This window comes from Bombina bombina, chromosome 10, assembly GCF_027579735.1.
Source record: "Bombina bombina isolate aBomBom1 chromosome 10, aBomBom1.pri, whole genome shotgun sequence".
Taxonomy (NCBI): domain Eukaryota; kingdom Metazoa; phylum Chordata; class Amphibia; order Anura; family Bombinatoridae; genus Bombina; species Bombina bombina.
In genome coordinates, this window is record NC_069508.1 from 200,999,383 (window position 1) to 201,017,514 (window position 18,132).

General features: G+C 36.3%; 1 protein-coding gene across 1 annotated transcript in view; it reads left to right on the forward strand.

Annotated features, from left to right (window-relative positions):
* The first annotated feature begins 1,922 nt into the window (after nucleotides 1–1,922).
* The window catches only part of FGGY (FGGY carbohydrate kinase domain containing), a 665,661-nt gene continuing 649,451 nt past the window's right edge, over nucleotides 1,923–18,132 (forward strand). The window contains exon 1 of the mRNA XM_053693628.1: nucleotides 1,923–2,019. The gene's annotated coding sequence lies outside the window, so the exon portion shown is untranslated. The remainder of the gene's footprint in view (nucleotides 2,020–18,132) is intronic.

The window sequence follows — 18,132 nt, forward strand, 5'->3', positions numbered from 1 at the left end:
TGATTGGTGGCTGCATATATATATATTGAATGTGATTGGCTCACCCATGTGTTCAGTTAGAAACTAGTAGTGCATTGCTGCTCCTTCAACAAATGATACCAAGAGAATGAAACAGATTAGATAACAGAAGTAAATTAGAAAGTTGTTTAAAATTGTATTCTCAATCTGAATCATGACAGAACTTTTTTTGGTTTCATGTACCTTTAAAGCATATATTACAGACATTTGTTCCTTAAAGCATATAATATATTACACACATTAGTTCCTGAAAGCAAATAATATATTACAGACATTTGTTCCTTAAAGCAAATAAAATATTACAGACATTAGTTCCTTAAAGCATATAATATATTACACACATTAGTTCCCTAAAGCATATAATATATTACAGACATTTGTTCCTTAAAGCATATAATATATTACAGACATTTGTTCCTTAAAGCATATAATATATTACACACATTAGTTCCTTAAAGCATATAATATATTACACACATTAGTTCCCTAAAGCATATAATATATTACAGACATTTGTTCCTTAAAGCATATAATATATTACACACATTAGTTCCTTAAAGCATATAATATATTACACACATTAGTTCCCTAAAGCATATAATATATTACACACATTAGTTCCTTAAAGCATATAATATATTACACACATTATTTCCATAAAGCATATAATATATTACACACATTAGTTCCCTAAAGCATATAATATATTACAGACATTAGTTCCTTAAAACATATAATATATTACAGACATTAGTTCCTTAAAGCATATAATATATTACAGACATTAGTTCCTTAAAGCATATAATATATTACAGACATTTGTTCCTTAAAGGGATATTTAAACCCATTTTTTTTTCATGATTCAGATAGAGAATGGCATTTTAAACAACTTTCTAATTTGCTTCTATTATCTAATTTACTTCATTCTCTTGATATTCTTTCCTGAAAAGCATATCTAGATAGGCTCAGTAGCTTCAGATTGGTGGCTGCACATATTTGCCTCATGTGATTGGCTTACCCATGTGCATTGCTATTTTGTTAACAAAGGATATCTAAAGAATGAAGCAAATTAGATAATAGAAGTAAATTTGAATGTTGTTTAAAATTGTATTCTCTGTCTGAATCATGAAAGAAAAATCTTGGGTTTATTGTCCCTTTAAAGCATATAATATATTACACACATTTGTTCCCTAAAGCATATAATATATTACACACATTTGTTCCCTAAAGCATATAATATATTACACACATTAGTTCCCTAAAGCATATAATATATTACACACATTTGTTCCCTAAAGCATATAATATATTACACACATTAGTTCCCTAAAGCATATAATATATTACACACATTTGTTCCCTAAAGCATATAATATATTACACACATTTGTTCCCTAAAGCATATAATATATTACACACATTTGTTCCCTAAAGCATATAATATATTACACACATTTGTTCCCTAAAGCATATAATATATTACACACATTTGTTCCCTAAAGCATATAATATATTACACACATTTGTTCCCTAAAGCATATAATATATTACACACATTTGTTCCCTAAAGCATATAATATATTGCAGACATTTGTTCTCTAATGGATATAATATATTACACACATTTGTTCCCTAAAGCATATAATATATTACACACATTTGTTCCCTAAAGCATATAATATATTACACACATTTGTTCCCTAAAGCATATAATATATTACACACATTTGTTCCCTAAAGCATATAATATATTACACACACATCCTATTAAGATTCTTCCTATTAAGCTTCTGTCTGTCTTCACAAAGCAGTAATACAGGAAAAGCAAACCAGAGCCAATAGTGTGTTTTGTAGAGTTGACCAATCAGAAATCATTTTACAAAATAAGGCATAAAGTCCATGTCCTGAAAACAAAACGGGAGATAAAGCAAACAGTGACACATTGTAACACATCTGCTGTCTCGGTGCTCTCTAAATAGATTAACCATTCAGTACCTTCAAGTAAGTGTCTAGCAATATATAAATATCATGATCTGATTCAATGCTTATGTCTAATGAATAATTGTCTTCATTTTCAATGCCATTTATTCACTGCTTCAATGTATTTTTTATTAAACTGCAACAACCCTTCTGAGTAATTATATTAATACAATTACATTTATACTGCAGGTCATTTACTTAATGTTTATAAAAACTTCAGTCACAGCCAGATTATAAAATATTCATCTCAGTGCTTGCTCCCTGATGTCTTGGGTCTCATTCTTCCACCCAAAATCTTTTCTTTCATGATTTAGGTAGAACATACAATTTCAAACAACTTTCCAGTTTACTTCTATTAGCAAATGTCCTTCATTATCTTGCACTAATGGTTTCTAACTGAACACATATGCAGCCACCAATCAGCAGCCTAGGTTCTTTGCTGCTCCTGAGCTTTCCTAGATAAACATTTCAGCAAAGGATAACAAGAGAAGGAATAAAATTAAATAATAGAAGTAAATTGGAAAGTTGTTTAAAATTGTATGTTCTGTCTAAGTCATAAATGTCTAATTTTGACTTTACTGTCCAGTTTCGTGCCCAAATAGGGGAGTGGTCTGCAGAACTGCATCATGTGACTTTTAAACAGGTGCCAATTTGGGAAAACACCCACTGGTCAGTCTAGTGAGTCCTCCTGACCCTTTATTCAGGATTTTAAAGGCATATTTTAATTTGCCAAATTAAATATTTATATTTAATTATGCTTAATAATTTATCCCTTAAATGCTGCTGTTAGAGTGAACCCTGCAACATTCCAAACAGTGATTACTTGATTAATGCAGGAGCTCATATATATTAGTTCATAACTGGATACAGCAAATAAAATACAATAAACATGCGTCAGAAGCTTATAAAGCAGTGTGTCCCTGGACTGCAAAACAGTGCAAATTGTGCAAAAAAAAATCATAAATGCTTTAAAAATATTTTTGTTTTATTCAGGTCTTTTGCAATGTAGTGCTTAGTTACTGACAAACAGCTATGAATATTAAAAAAACAACGCTCAGCGAAATTCATTTCATAGTAGAGCTCCTACCCTGCTGTTTGCCAAATTGTGCCAAACTGCAAGATCTGTTCTGCTATTTCTCCCTCCTGTAATCCACTATTATTTTTCTCATGGTTTCTATAAGAGATACCTGTGACTGACTAAAGCTCAAACATGATCCTGAAATCTGCCCACTGATTGGAGGATACACTCTTCAGCTTTATCCTCATCTGAAATGTTACAGAAATACAACTTTATTTATTTAACCCTTTGGGCAGGAATTAAACACAGAGTAAAATAAAGTTTGAATAAAATAGAATTTCCTTACTTGCCCTGCTGATGGTACAGGCTTTTTATTGACACATTTGAGGCTTTAGTAGGATTATCATCTCCCCCCCCCACCACCCGAAATTTTCAGGGTGTGATGTGTTCCCTCATGTGACTCACTTGCTTCACATAGAGGAGGGAAGAGTGCATGTACAAGTGAGCAGTGGATACTACACCTAATGCAATCTCTCTCCCTAATTGGCATTCTGTGTGGTTGCATCTATTGCAGAGCTCCCAACCATACCACTGCATCTCTATCAGTTTTTTAAGTGTCTCAATTTCTGGACCTGAAACCAGGGACCATCTAGCTATGCCACAAGAGCACAACTTTACAAAACCTCTACCTACATCACCCTACCGGTACCACAACCCATCTTTAGCTCCTCACCCATCACAACTCTAACCATAATCAACTTATCTCGGCCCAAGCCTCTCAGTCTTTTTGTCTCGGCCCATGCCTCTCAGTCTACTTATCTTGGCCCAAGCCTCTCAGTCTACTTATCTTGGCCCAAGCCTCTCAGTCTACTTATCTTGGCCCAAGCCTCTCAGGATCTTTGTCTCGGCCCATGCCTATCAGTCTACTTATCTTGGCCCAAGCCTCTCAGTCTACTTATCTTGGCCCAAGCCTCTTAGTCTACTTGTCTAGGCCCAAGCCTCTCAGTCTACTTGTCTAGGCCCAAGCCTCTCAGTCTACTTGTCTCTGCCCAAGCCTTTCAGTCTTCTTGTCTCAGCCCAAGCCTCTCAGTCTACTTGTCTTTGCCCAAGCCTCTCAGTCTATTTGTCTCGTCCTAAGTCTCTCAGTCTACTTGTCTCGGGTCAAGCTCCTCAGTCTACTTGTCTTGGCCCAAGCCTCTTAGTCTACTTGTCTCGGCCCAATCCTCTGTCTACTTGTTTAGACCCAAGCCTCTCAGTCTACTTGTCTCGGCCCAAGCCTCTCAGTCTACTTGTCTCGTCCCAAGCTTCTGGGAAATGTTGGGAAGTATGCTGTTGCCTCTTTGCTCTCCCCCCAGCATTACTACAACATTACATTGTGTCGCTGGAATGCATTTGTAACAACAAAATGACTGCACATGTCTAATAATTATTACATACACAGTAGGTAAAGTCAGTAAGATATACATTTTCATATTAATGAATCCACAGACTCTCTTTGAAGTACATCACGGTAAAGAATAACAATGTATGAGAGCCGCACAGCTATTATTCTTTCACAGAAATGCACTGAATACAATCTGTTAATTCATTCTATTTGGTGCCACGATATTCAACCAAAAAATCCATCTTCTCTCAATTACATTAGGCATTTTTCCACATCACCACATTGCAATAGCTAACATTTCAAATCATGTGTAAAAAAAAATGTCTTGCAGCACTGCTTATCTTTTTACACTATTCTAGATCTTTATAAGCAATGCTGATGTTCCCCCAATCTCGTCCAAGTCCGGACTGGGGAAAAAAAAGAAACCCTGGAAAGCCAGCCCTATATTCCCTCAAATCCATGGAGTATAAAAGCCACATTTTTCTTTTGCGGATTAATGGAATAGTATCAACCACAATTTTTTTCTTTTCAGAATAAAATAATATTAGTTTGTAATGAAAATAAATGCTCATTTTTCTATTTCAAGGACCCTACAACACAATTTTATCTATGACCCCCTTTCACAGTGGGACAATAAATATCTATAATGGAAGGCTACAGATTGAGGAGAAATTTGCATATTACTTTTATTACAAAAAAGAGTATATACGTGTATCAGAAATGAATTGCTGCATTTCAAAAGATTTGAATACAAAATAAATGTGTGTACACTGTCATTTTGTTAAATTTGCACTGCTTTGCTGCCTTTGAGCAATCCAGGGGCAAAAACTTTCAAATTCCTCACATGTGTTTATCTTATCTTTTCTGCAGTGAATATTTAGGAACATATAAACATGTCGTAGTTTTTTCGGAATTCACACTAGCCACTAAATGCTGGCAGCATTAGATAGAGCAGATATATCTATGTTCAAAAATCCTTATGGAAGCATAAACTCACTGTAACTTTCTTTACCTTTTCCAAGATCAATCTCCTTTGATAATACCATACGCACGTCCTCCTGCACCTCCCAGGTGAGCTGCGCACATGTTGGTGCACACCCTCCATTCTCTATTCTCCTACTGTTACTGGCCCAGGGTGCAATTCTCACCCTTACTCCCTGCACTGTCCTTCTCTCACACTGCTGCACAAGTAGCCCCGCCCCTTACATTTTTTCTGTCCTCCTCCAAATGCTGCAGCCCACTGGGAAATCTCCCGGTATCCTGGTAGGCCAGTCTGCCCTTGGTCTCATTAGTACTATGAGGTCTGTCAAAGAATTTTAGAAGGGCAAATTGTAGTTTGAGAGGTGTTTTACAATATAAAGCTCAAACAACCCCTTCAAATATTTTACGTTATCTATAACCCTGTTGGTCAGTTTTTTAGATATTTGGGCCCTATGTGAGGAATATATGTGATACATATTAAGACTGAAACTTAATATACTGAGTTCTGCAAACTGCACTTTAATAAATGTTCTACAGGCTGTTTTAGCATGAAATTCCACTTACATAGTTTCTCATTTGTTTTATAGTACAAATACATTTTCAATATTAATTTAAAATTTTAACTATTATTTTTAACTCAGAAATTTCCAGGATTTTTTTTAATTCTTTTTCGTAGATACACTATTATGTAGCAGAACAGTAATATTCTGTTTAAAGATAAGATCAAAAATAAAGATTTGACTAATATAAGAAAAAACTCAGAATCTACATTTTGACCACAAATGCAACGATTTTGATCATTTGAATCTGCATGAAATGTGTCCAAAATACCTAAAATTAATCTTGGCAGAGATGAAAAAATTAAGAGCCAACATCCATTTATGTAATTAAACTGGGAGATTTTCAGATAGGTTGAAATAAATAAGTGAATGTATCATCCACTTAACCTTTTGTATTCATGCCCAATTGTAAAATGTTAACTGTAAAAATATGCTGAGCAGTTACATTAGGCACATTTATTATGATCTAGTTTAAAAGGACATTAGCAAAAAAAAAAAAAAGTGAATGGAGAAAGTCATTTGGTCTCTCTGGAAAACATATTTTTAATCGTTAAGAAAATGCCACTTTTTACAACAAAAAATATCTTAGATCATCCTTTTGACTGATGCTTGTGGATTTGTAAAGTATAGTAAATCATAGGATGCCTAGATACATTATTGTTTTTTCCAGCTCATTCTTTAGGAGGATTAATCTTGGCTTTTATAGAGTTTAAACATAATAGTATAATTGTATGCAATACATTTAATTACTTGTTTTGCCAGCTTTTAATGGCATATTTTTGTTACACTATATCCAGAGAGGCTAGCGTGCCTGCTGCAGAATTCTGAGAAACCCTACAACATATTGTTTTTATGTCCCTAAATAGTCACTGCAGAAAAGATAAGATAAACATATGCAAGGCATTTCAAGGTTTCTTCCCCTGGACTGTTCAGTGGGAGCAAAGCGGTGTAAATTAAACAAAATTGCAGTGTACACACACTTAGTTTGTAAGCAGATCTCTTGAAATGTATTTATTGCGATATATACCATATAATCTATTGGAACTTAATATCCTTTTAAATTAAAGGGACATGGAACCAAACATTTTTCTATTTTTCTTCAATGATTCAGACAGAACATAAAATTCAGCTTTCCAATTTACTTCTATTATCAATTTTGCTTCATTATCTTGGTATCCTTTATTGAAGAAGCAGCAATGCACTACTGGGAGTTAGCTGAATATACAGTATCTCACAAAAATGAGTACACTCCTCATAATTTTTGTAAATATTTTATTATTTCTTTTCATGTGACAACACTGAAGAAATGACACTTTGCTACAATCTAAATTAGTGAGTGTAAAGCCTGTATAATTGTGTAAATTTGCTGTCCCCTCAAAATAACTCAACACACAGCCATTAATGTCTAAGCCTTAACCCTCTTGGGCATGGAGTTCACCAGAGCTTCACAGGTTGCCACTGGAGTCCTCTTCCACTCCTCCATGACAACATCACGGAGCTGGTGGATGTTAGAGACCTTGCCAATAGGGTTTAGGTCTGGAGACATGCTTGGCCAGTCCATCACCTTTACCCTCAGCTTCTTTCTTGCAGCCCAGTCTCCGAAGGGAGGGGATCATGCTCTGCTTCAGTATGTCACAGTACATGTTGGCATTCATGGTTCTCTCAATGAACTGCAGCTTCCCAGTGCCGGCAGCACTCATTCAGGCTCAGACCATGAGATTCCCACCACCATGCTTCACTGTAGGCAAGACACACTTGTCTTTGTACTCTTCACCTGGTTGCCACCACACAAGCTTGACACCATCTGAACCAAATAAGTTTATCTTGGTCTCATCGGACCACAGGACATGGTTCCAGTAATCCATGTCCTTAGTCTGCTTGTCTTCAGCAAACTGGTTGCGGGCTTTCTTGTGCTTCATCTTTAGAAGAGGCTTCCTTCTGGGACAACAGCCATGCAGACCAATTTGATGCAGTGTGCAGCGTATGGTCTGAGCACTGACATGCTGACCCCCCACCCCTTCCACCTCTGCAGCAATGCTGGCAGCACTCATATGTCTATTTCCCAAAGACAACCTCTGGATATAACGCTGAGCATGTGCACTCAACTTCTTTGGTCAACCATGGCGAGGTCTGTTCTGAGTGGAACCTGTCCTGTGAAACCGCTGTATGGTTTGGCCCACCATACTGCAGCTCAGTTTCTGGGTCTTGGCAATCTTCTTATAGCCTAGGCCATCTTTATGTAGAACAACAATTCTTTTTTTCAGATCCTCAGAGAGTTCTTTGCCATGAGGTGCCATGTTGAACTTCCAGTGACCAGTATGAGAGAGTGTGAGAGCTATAACACCAAATTTAACACACCTGCTCCCCATTCACACATGAGTCCTTGTAATACTAATGAGTCACATGACACAGGGGAGGGAAAATGGCTAATTGGGCCCAATTTGGACATTTCCACTTAGGGGTGTTTTCACTTTTGTGGCCAACGGTTTAGACATTAATGGCTGTGTGTTGAGTTATTTTGAGGGGACAGCAAATTTACACTTATACAGGTTGTACACTCAGTACTTTACATTGTAGCAAAGTGTCATTTCTTTAGTGTTGTCACATGAAAAGATAGTAAAATATTTACAAAAATGTGAGGGGTGTACTCACTTTTGTGAGATAATGTATCTGTCAGACAATGATAAGATGAATATGTGCTGCTATTAATCAACAGCTAGCTCTTAGCGAAATTTGAAAGGAAACCAATGGCACTACTAGCGTATACGACCTTAATTCCTACACTTATTTAATAATTTGTCAGGATGTGGGTGCTGTGTATAAAACCGTATTTAGCAAAGAAAGAGAAAGTATACACTTATAGCACTCCTAGGTCTGTAAATAAATTGAATCTAACTGGATGATACAAATTATTCCCTAAGGAATAAGTGGAAGGGGAGAAAACAGATTGCAATTAAAATATAACTTTTATTGGGTTACGTTAAAAATAGGAATACACTTAAAATCACTCTTAAGCACCGATTTTCCTGATGTCAGCAAATTAGTACAAGTAAAGGTTATTGCTCCTAGTACTTAGGTGTTGATTGTGGGCTGGAGTGGGTGCTGCTATATACTTGTATCAGGAGATCTGATATACCAATTTAATGAAGTCCAAAGTTACTAATTCTTATGTGAGAATTAAGTATATGATATATTCTTTATATCTCAATAGTGATATATCTTAGCGGAGCTTGGTTTGGATTAAACACTGGATATATAATTTTTAATATTTCTGCTTGTTGCCAAGGTGGGATTATATATACCCAATTTATTATTTGGATTCTGAATAGAATCTCTTAACTCCGCTTTTAAGTATTAGCAGTTGCCTACCTCCGGATTGAAGAGTAGGCTGTTCCCTCCACAATAACAGAAGCTAACCTTCATATATGCTTTTAAATTGTATCTGAATAATTGAACTACAATTTTATCTTTATTGAGACAATGTATATTGTTGTTGTACTTAATAGACTTATGTGTATTGGTTTCTCTGCGATTGTAAATAACGATCGTTGCTGTTTGGTGTGCTTAAACTATAATTTCAAAGATTGTGTTCTTTAGTCTCTGCACTTGAGCTGTATGTGCTTCCGACTTGTGAATCATACACAGTTTGTATATTATGAATGAACTTCGGTAAGATTTATCTGCTCACAGTTTCTTTAATATCAGTTTAAATAGCTCTCTGTGATGCGGCAGTAGATAATCTTATATGTCGCAACATTGGAGCTTATCTGATTCTATCATCACAGAATGATTAAGTACCCATCTGGATAAATCACAATATACTGGTGATTAAATAATGTAGTTTCTTAGTATAATGAAACGTATCTGTTCTCAGTGACAACAAAGTTTAAGCAGATAGACGTACAAGCATTCCGCTTATGTTGTGAGTCTATAAGATTATAACCTAATGTTCGGATCAATTTCCACACTTGCAGTAAATTATACTTAATCTGTGTACATTTCACTTTGCATACAGACAGGATTGCCCCGGAAATAGGTTTGTGCACTGTTCTGTTGTATAAGCTGTATTAACGGCAGAAATTATGCATACGTGATCAAGCTGCACATACTCATCTAGTCCAAAGCTAATATGATAGTGCTCTGAATATATTTTGTGCACCTTAGTTATGTAAAACACAGTTATCTTACAACAAGCGGTATCATGGATGTGGATGTATACCAAATGCAACTCGAAGTGAGTTAAATTATTAGGCAGTAGCGCCAAACAAAGTTCTATTATTAAGTCTTTATATATTTTGCAAATTGAAGTTAGCTAATACAGGAGAGATAGTACTTGCGATAATATTCAGTACCAGCACCATATATTCAACACATGATTAGATCTGAGCGTTCATTATCAAGTGAAACCGTGGCTGACATGTTTCGCAACTAAACGTCCCTAACATGTTTCGCAACTAAACGTTGCTTTTTCAAAGGCCTTTGAAAAAGCAACGTTTAGTTGCGAAACATGTTAGGGACGATAGGGCAATGGTGAGGAGTCCTAGGAGCTCCTGTGTTTTTAGACAGCCTTAAGCTACCGCAAATTACTGTAGTCAGCCACGGTTTCACTTGATAATGAACGCTCAGATCTAATCATGTGTTGAATATATGGTGCTGGTACTGAATATTATCGCAAGTACTATCTCTCCTGTATTAGCTAACTTCAATTTGCAAAATATATAAAGACTTAATAATAGAACTTTGTTTGGCGCTACTGCCTAATAATTTAACTCACTTCGAGTTGCATTTGGTATACATCCACATCCATGATACCGCTTGTTGTAAGATAACTGTGTTTTACATAACTAAGGTGCACAAAATATATTCAGAGCACTATCATATTAGCTTTGGACTAGATGAGTATGTGCAGCTTGATCACGTATGCATAATTTCTGCCGTTAATACAGCTTATACAACAGAACAGTGCACAAACCTATTTCCGGGGCAATCCTGTCTGTATGCAAAGTGAAATGTACACAGATTAAGTATAATTTACTGCAAGTGTGGAAATTGATCCGAACATTAGGTTATAATCTTATAGACTCACAACATAAGCGGAATGCTTGTACGTCTATCTGCTTAAACTTTGTTGTCACTGAGAACAGATACGTTTCATTATACTAAGAAACTACATTATTTAATCACCAGTATATTGTGATTTATCCAGATGGGTACTTAATCATTCTGTGATGATAGAATCAGATAAGCTCCAATGTTGCGACATATAAGATTATCTACTGCCGCATCACAGAGAGCTATTTAAACTGATATTAAAGAAACTGTGAGCAGATAAATCTTACCGAAGTTCATTCATAATATACAAACTGTGTATGATTCACAAGTCGGAAGCACATACAGCTCAAGTGCAGAGACTAAAGAACACAATCTTTGAAATTATAGTTTAAGCACACCAAACAGCAACGATCGTTATTTACAATCGCAGAGAAACCAATACACATAAGTCTATTAAGTACAACAACAATATACATTGTCTCAATAAAGATAAAATTGTAGTTCAATTATTCAGATACAATTTAAAAGCATATATGAAGGTTAGCTTCTGTTATTGTGGAGGGAACAGCCTACTCTTCAATCCGGAGGTAGGCAACTGCTAATACTTAAAAGCGGAGTTAAGAGATTCTATTCAGAATCCAAATAATAAATTGGGTATATATAATCCCACCTTGGCAACAAGCAGAAATATTAAAAATTATATATCCAGTGTTTAATCCAAACCAAGCTCCGCTAAGATATATCACTATTGAGATATAAAGAATATATCATATACTTAATTCTCACATAAGAATTAGTAACTTTGGACTTCATTAAATTGGTATATCAGATCTCCTGATACAAGTATATAGCAGCACCCACTCCAGCCCACAATCAACACCTAAGTACTAGGAGCAATAACCTTTACTTGTACTAATTTGCTGACATCAGGAAAATCGGTGCTTAAGAGTGATTTTAAGTGTATTCCTATTTTTAACGTAACCCAATAAAAGTTATATTTTAATTGCAATCTGTTTTCTCCCCTTCCACTTATTCCTTAGGGAATAATTTGTATCATCCAGTTAGATTCAATTTATTTACAGACCTAGGAGTGCTATAAGTGTATACTTTCTCTTTCTTTGCTAAGCTAGCTCTTAGCTCCTGAGCCTACCTAGGTATGCTTTTGATGAAAGTATACCAACAGAATTAAGCAAGTTAGATAATAGAAGTAAATTAGAAAGTTGTTTAAAATTGTATGACCTATCTGACTCATGAAAGATTCTAAATGTAGCCACCAATCAGCAAGCGCTATCCAGGTGCTGAACCAAAAGTGGGCTGGCTACTAAGCTTTCATTCCTGATTTTTCAAATAAAGATACCAAGAGAACGAAGAAAAATTGATAGTACGAGTAATTTACAATGCTGCTTAAGATTACTGCTCTATCTGAATCATAAAAAAAGGTTTAGTATCTCTTTAAAATACATATTCTAGCAATATACAATAAAATACATGTAAATAAAACATTGTATATACATGCATAACATACCCACAATCCCTCAGCTCCTTTAGGTTAAACAGTAGGAGTAGAATAGTATTTTGTTATCTTTATTAATAATGTAGATCACAGACAAAATTAATATATAGGTTTTCCGTAGGAGTTTCATGGGTGTCCAATGGGAGTAACTTGTGTTTTAAAGGGATATGAAACCCACATTTTTTATTTCATGATTCAGATAGAGCTTAGGAGCCAGCCCATTTTTAGTTTAGAACCTGGGTAGCACCTGCCAATTGGTGACAGGCTTTTACTGAAACTGCAATCCCTTTATTATTACCTATGGAAGACACATCCCCACTCATCGGAATAGAGAGGGGCAGCCCAATTTCTTTGGATATTTTGCCAGACCAACGGATTGTGAGCCTACAGGGCCAAAAAAGGGAATTTCTCATGGGTCTGACAAAGCTTTGATCATCAGGGCGAAAGAGAGAAGTGCTCAACCAGGAATGAACAACAGCTCAGCTTGTTCTTTAGTGGTTCACCACCTAGAAGGAGCCTCTTTTAGCACAATTGTGCCTTTCACACAGGAGAACTTTCCTAAAGTATATCAGTCTTATTCCACCTAAAAAGTAAAACGGACAGTCCAGCACAAAAATACCATGCAATCCTCCTCCAAATGAGAACATGGCAATCCCAGATTATCGTGTGTGTTTGTATATGTATATATTATTGCCAATTAGCACATCTAGGCAAGAATCCCCCCTTGCCTTCACCCAAAAAAACTCCATATACATTGTATATATATATATAGATACATGCACACACACATTGATTTTATTTTATGATTCACAATTTCACATCCTTTTTGGTTCAACACCTTCAGAACTATTAGACAGAATTAACTTTTTTTTTTTCCAACTTAAAACGTCATAGAGTGTTTTATTTTGTTCAAAGGTTTGAAGAACAGTCTGTGGCTTTGATAGCTGCTGCTACTACTATATTTCAGAATTAAATAAAAATGGAAAAATTAGGAACTGATGGAAGTTTCAATATAGAATCTTTTTATTTGTATATTTCCAGCCGTAAAAAAAATTATTTTCACAATGTTTGAATCCAACCTGCATGTTTGCTATATCTTGGATGTCTGCCTCTTTAGACACGTGCATATTTAATATTTGCTCAGACTGCTTTTTAAAATCGTCATGTCAATATTTATTATTCATCACAGTGGTTTGACTTAACACATTTCAAGGGAGCCTTTATATCTCATGGAATAAAAGTCAAATTTATGTTTTCCGACTATTGACATATAAAGCACATATAAATGTATATGTTTATTGATAAAAAAAAGAAAATCTAAAGATGTATCACTTAAATACAATATACAACTACCAAGATCACATATATGTATATTTAAATCTTAGTAAAGATAGTACGTATTTTTTGCAATAATCAGAAGACTGTGTGGGCTAAGTTTAGAAAATCTCTCTTCAAGATGAAAAGGACCTGTTGCTGCTGGTTTAGGAAATTTAAAGATAATTTATTTTAATTAAGGATGCTTAAAAGAAAAAAATATTTAATATATTGATATTCTGGGTTGCCAGTAGTAGGGAGTCACAAAGGGAGTTAGATTTTATTTGGCGTATTTGCACACACAAATTTAATTGTTATTTGGGGAAAAGAAGGAAACCGTTAATTGTGGTTTTAGAAACAGGGATAGTGACAGTTAGGGTTAATTGTGGATGGGAGAGGTCATAGTTATGGTTAATCCATTATAATAGTAGCACTAGTGTTAAAGTGCCTGGAAACAGGGGTGGAACTACCATTGGTGCAGCAGGTGCAGTCGCACCAGGGCCCAAAAGCTGGAGGGGGCCCATAACAGCCAGTCTATACATAGTTGTGTTCAGAATGTTTACAATCCTAATGCAGGGGAGCCTTTTATTAGTGCAGGTTGTAGGTCTATCGATCAATCTGTCTATCTATCATCAAAATCATTATGTAGAGCAAAGTGAATATTACCTGGTGGGGGGGGGGGGGGCAAAAAAAATCTTGCACCGGGGCCCTCTGTTGAGTAGATCCACTACTGCCTGGAAAATTGTTATAAAATAAAAATTCAGCACAAAGGGTTCGCTATTATTAGTGACCAACGTAGCACCTACCAGACATTAACCAAAGATTGCTACAGTGTTTTTTGGTGTAGGTTCAGTTTACAATGGGATGTAAAAAAATAGGCAAAACTGCTGGGGGTTTTTTCATTATTTTATAATTATGCACGTTCATTTGACTCATTCGTGAGGAAACAAATGCTGAAGATGGTGGCCGCCAGCACAAATCCAGATCTTAGTGTGTTGCACTTTCACAGCAAGAAGTCACAATAATTCACAAGAAGGAGGCTGAATGCAGCTGGTGGCCGCCATCTTTGAATGTACAATGTTAAAATGTAGTGATTGATGGTAAATGTGGAAACATAATACGTTAGACTGCATGGTCTGTTAGGAAACAAACATATGAATTGTGTATGTAATTCACAAAAAAAAGTATTGAAAATATTATATAAATGAATACATGCTGCATCTAACACCATCTTTAGCACATGGACCTTTAGAAGGATGGGCAGCCGATGGTTTATGAATCAGCTAAGCAAGATTGTTTCAAAGTTATGAAATATGTTGGTAAAACCACACATATTGATTGTATCTTTTCAGACCTCACAAATGTTGCTATTTGAAAGCAACAGTCTATGATTCTCAGCTGTCTCGCTGTCCCTCTAAGACATTCCTAAGGTCTTGTTTGCAGAATTTCCCTTAGCCCTGCACATAGACTGTCCTGATACTTCCACAAACCAAGCAGAGAGCCCACCTACTGCGCAGACCTGCCCATAATCCCATCCACTAGTGACCACGCTCCCTTCCAACATGGCTCTCCCCACAAAATAACAATGGTCCCAATTAACCTCCAGAGTCCCTAATTAATTACAACAAATGTTCGGAGGTATGGTTTTTTGGAAGACTAATATTTTTAGTAGTCAGTCAATTAACCCCTCAACCCAATGCAATGTATATATACGTTGTGCGGTACTTTGTTTATTGTATCCCACAATGTAAATATACAGCTGAGCTGCAGGAAGCTCCAGCAGTCTCGGCTGTTAAGTTACAGTCGAGAGCTGGAGTTCCTAAGTTTATGGCATCTGCCTGCATATGGAACCGGAGCGTGATTAGTGCCATATGAAGGCAGATGCCAGATCTTTACAGACGGTGACACTGTGTGTGTCACTGTCTGTAACGATCATATGCTGGTGCCAGAAGGAGGTGTGGGAGGGAATCCGTGAGGTGGGTGGACGGTCCAGCAGTGAAGGCAGGAGGGAGTGAGATGGTCCTACACTACAGAAAAAAAAGTGGGGTGAGATGGTGGGGGCTACCCTAAACAATGATCCGGGGGGGGGGGGGCACTACACTACTGAATTTAAAAAAAAAAAAACAGCTGCCAGTGCCTAAGATGGCGGACACTAGTTAGAAGGGGGAGGGTTAGAATGCTGTTTGGGAGGGATCAGGGAGGTTGGAGGGTAAAGGGGATCCTACACTGCAGTATATTAAAAATCTTCATATTGGCAGACTGTCTGCCAGTACCTAAGATAGTGGTAACCAGTGGGGGATGAGGGAGGGATAAGAGCTGTTTGGGAGGAATCGGGTAGATAAGGGGTGTGAGGTGTCAGGTGGGAGGGTAATCTGTACACTACAGCTAAAATTAACCTTGCAAGCTACCTGATTAACCTCTTCACTGCTGGGAATAATAGGTGTGGTGCACAGCTGCAATTAGCGGCCTTCTAATTACCGAAAAGCAATGGCAAAGCCATGTATGTCTGCTATTTCTGAACAAAGGGGATCCCAGAGAAGAGTTTACAATCATTTGTGCCATAATTGAACAAGCAGTATGTAAATAATTTAAGTGTGAAACCCAAAGTTTGTGAAAAGTTAACAATTTTTTATATATGACCGCATTTTGCGGTGAAATGGTGGCATGAAATATACTTAAATGGGCCTAGTCGCCTAGATCAATAGTTATTTTTTTTTTTTATAGTTTTGACAGGTAAATAAAAAAAAAAACAAGGCTCTATTTCTGTTTACATGGAGTGATAGCAAAAATGCTAACAATTCTCCGGTATTTAGGCAAGTTCTTCTCTGAAAGTCCCGTGGTGAAGTGGTTAAACTGCATATTGCCTATGTGATTACCATAAGTCACAGTTATAAATAAAAAAAGATTAAACTTTGCTCGTGCATGGTTAAACATAAATATTAAACTATACTTAAAGAGATATTGAACTCCATTTATGAAGCTGTGGTTGTAATTTCAGACCTCTTGTGGATCATGCAAGCCTGGATCACGGACACTACTCCAGAATTGTTATTGTTTAAAAAGATAGATAATCCCTTTATTACCCATTCCCCAGTTTTGCATAACCAACAGTTATATTAATATACTTTTTACCTCTGTGATTACCTTGTATCTAAGCCTCTGCAGACTGCCCCCTTATATCAGTTCTTTTGACAGACTTTTTGTTTAGTCAATCAGTGCCCTCTCATAAGCAACTCCATAGGCATGAGCACAATGTTTTGTAAATGTAATACATGAACTCATGCCCTCTAGCTGTAAAAACCATCAAATGCATTCAGATAAGAGGTGGCCTTCAAGGACTTAGAAGTTATCATATGCGCCTACCTAGGCTTAGCTTTTAACTAAGATTACCAAGAGAACAAAGCAAATTTGATCATAAAAGTAAATTAGAAAGTTGTTTAAAATTACATGCCCTTTTGGAATCATGAAAGTTTAATTTTGACTAGACTGTCCCTTTAAATCAAACAAAAGAAAATAAATAGGGATGAGGAGGATTGCAGAAGCAGAAAGATCCATTTATTAAATTAAAAAAAAAAAAATTATATAGAAAAAATAGCCAATAGACAGTTGTCCAAAGAAAGGGAAAATTACTTTAACCTAAACTTTTCTCTCCTTTTCTCTAATTTGTTCTCATTGATCCATTTTACCTGCTGGAGTGCATTAAATTGTTTACAAATAGCCCCTTTATATCAGCATTAAAATAGCTGATGTTGCCTGTTGTGTCCCCACCTATACTGAAAGTTTCTATACTTAACCCTTTCATGCCAGAGGTAACCGTCATAGTTGCGATCCTAAGCAAAAGGGAAAAAAAGGAAGTTACATGATCGTCACTGCAATCATGTGACTCAGACAGTGCTGATTGGCTCCTGAGAGACTGCCTGTGTTGCTAGGCATGTCCTCCATTCAGATTCACAGACTTTTTTACAAGGAGGATAAAAGGACGCTGCAAAAGCTGGGACGTTCCATGCCATTCTAAAGGTGTTAATGCCCAGCGCTTTAGGAGAGCATAGAATGGCCCAATCGTATAAGCTATTGATGATAAAAACAGTTATCAGAAGAAATTACACTCCCAGTGAATGTGGGAGAGTTAAAGGTCTAAAATGTTAATTTTCAATTGTTCATTCTAAAGGGCCGATTTATGTAAGTGTGAGCGGACATGATACAATGTAGTGTATCATGTCAGCCGCACATCGATAAATGCTGACAGCATACGCTGTCTGCATTTATCATTACACAAGCAGTTCTTGTGAACTGCTGGTGCAATACCGCCTCC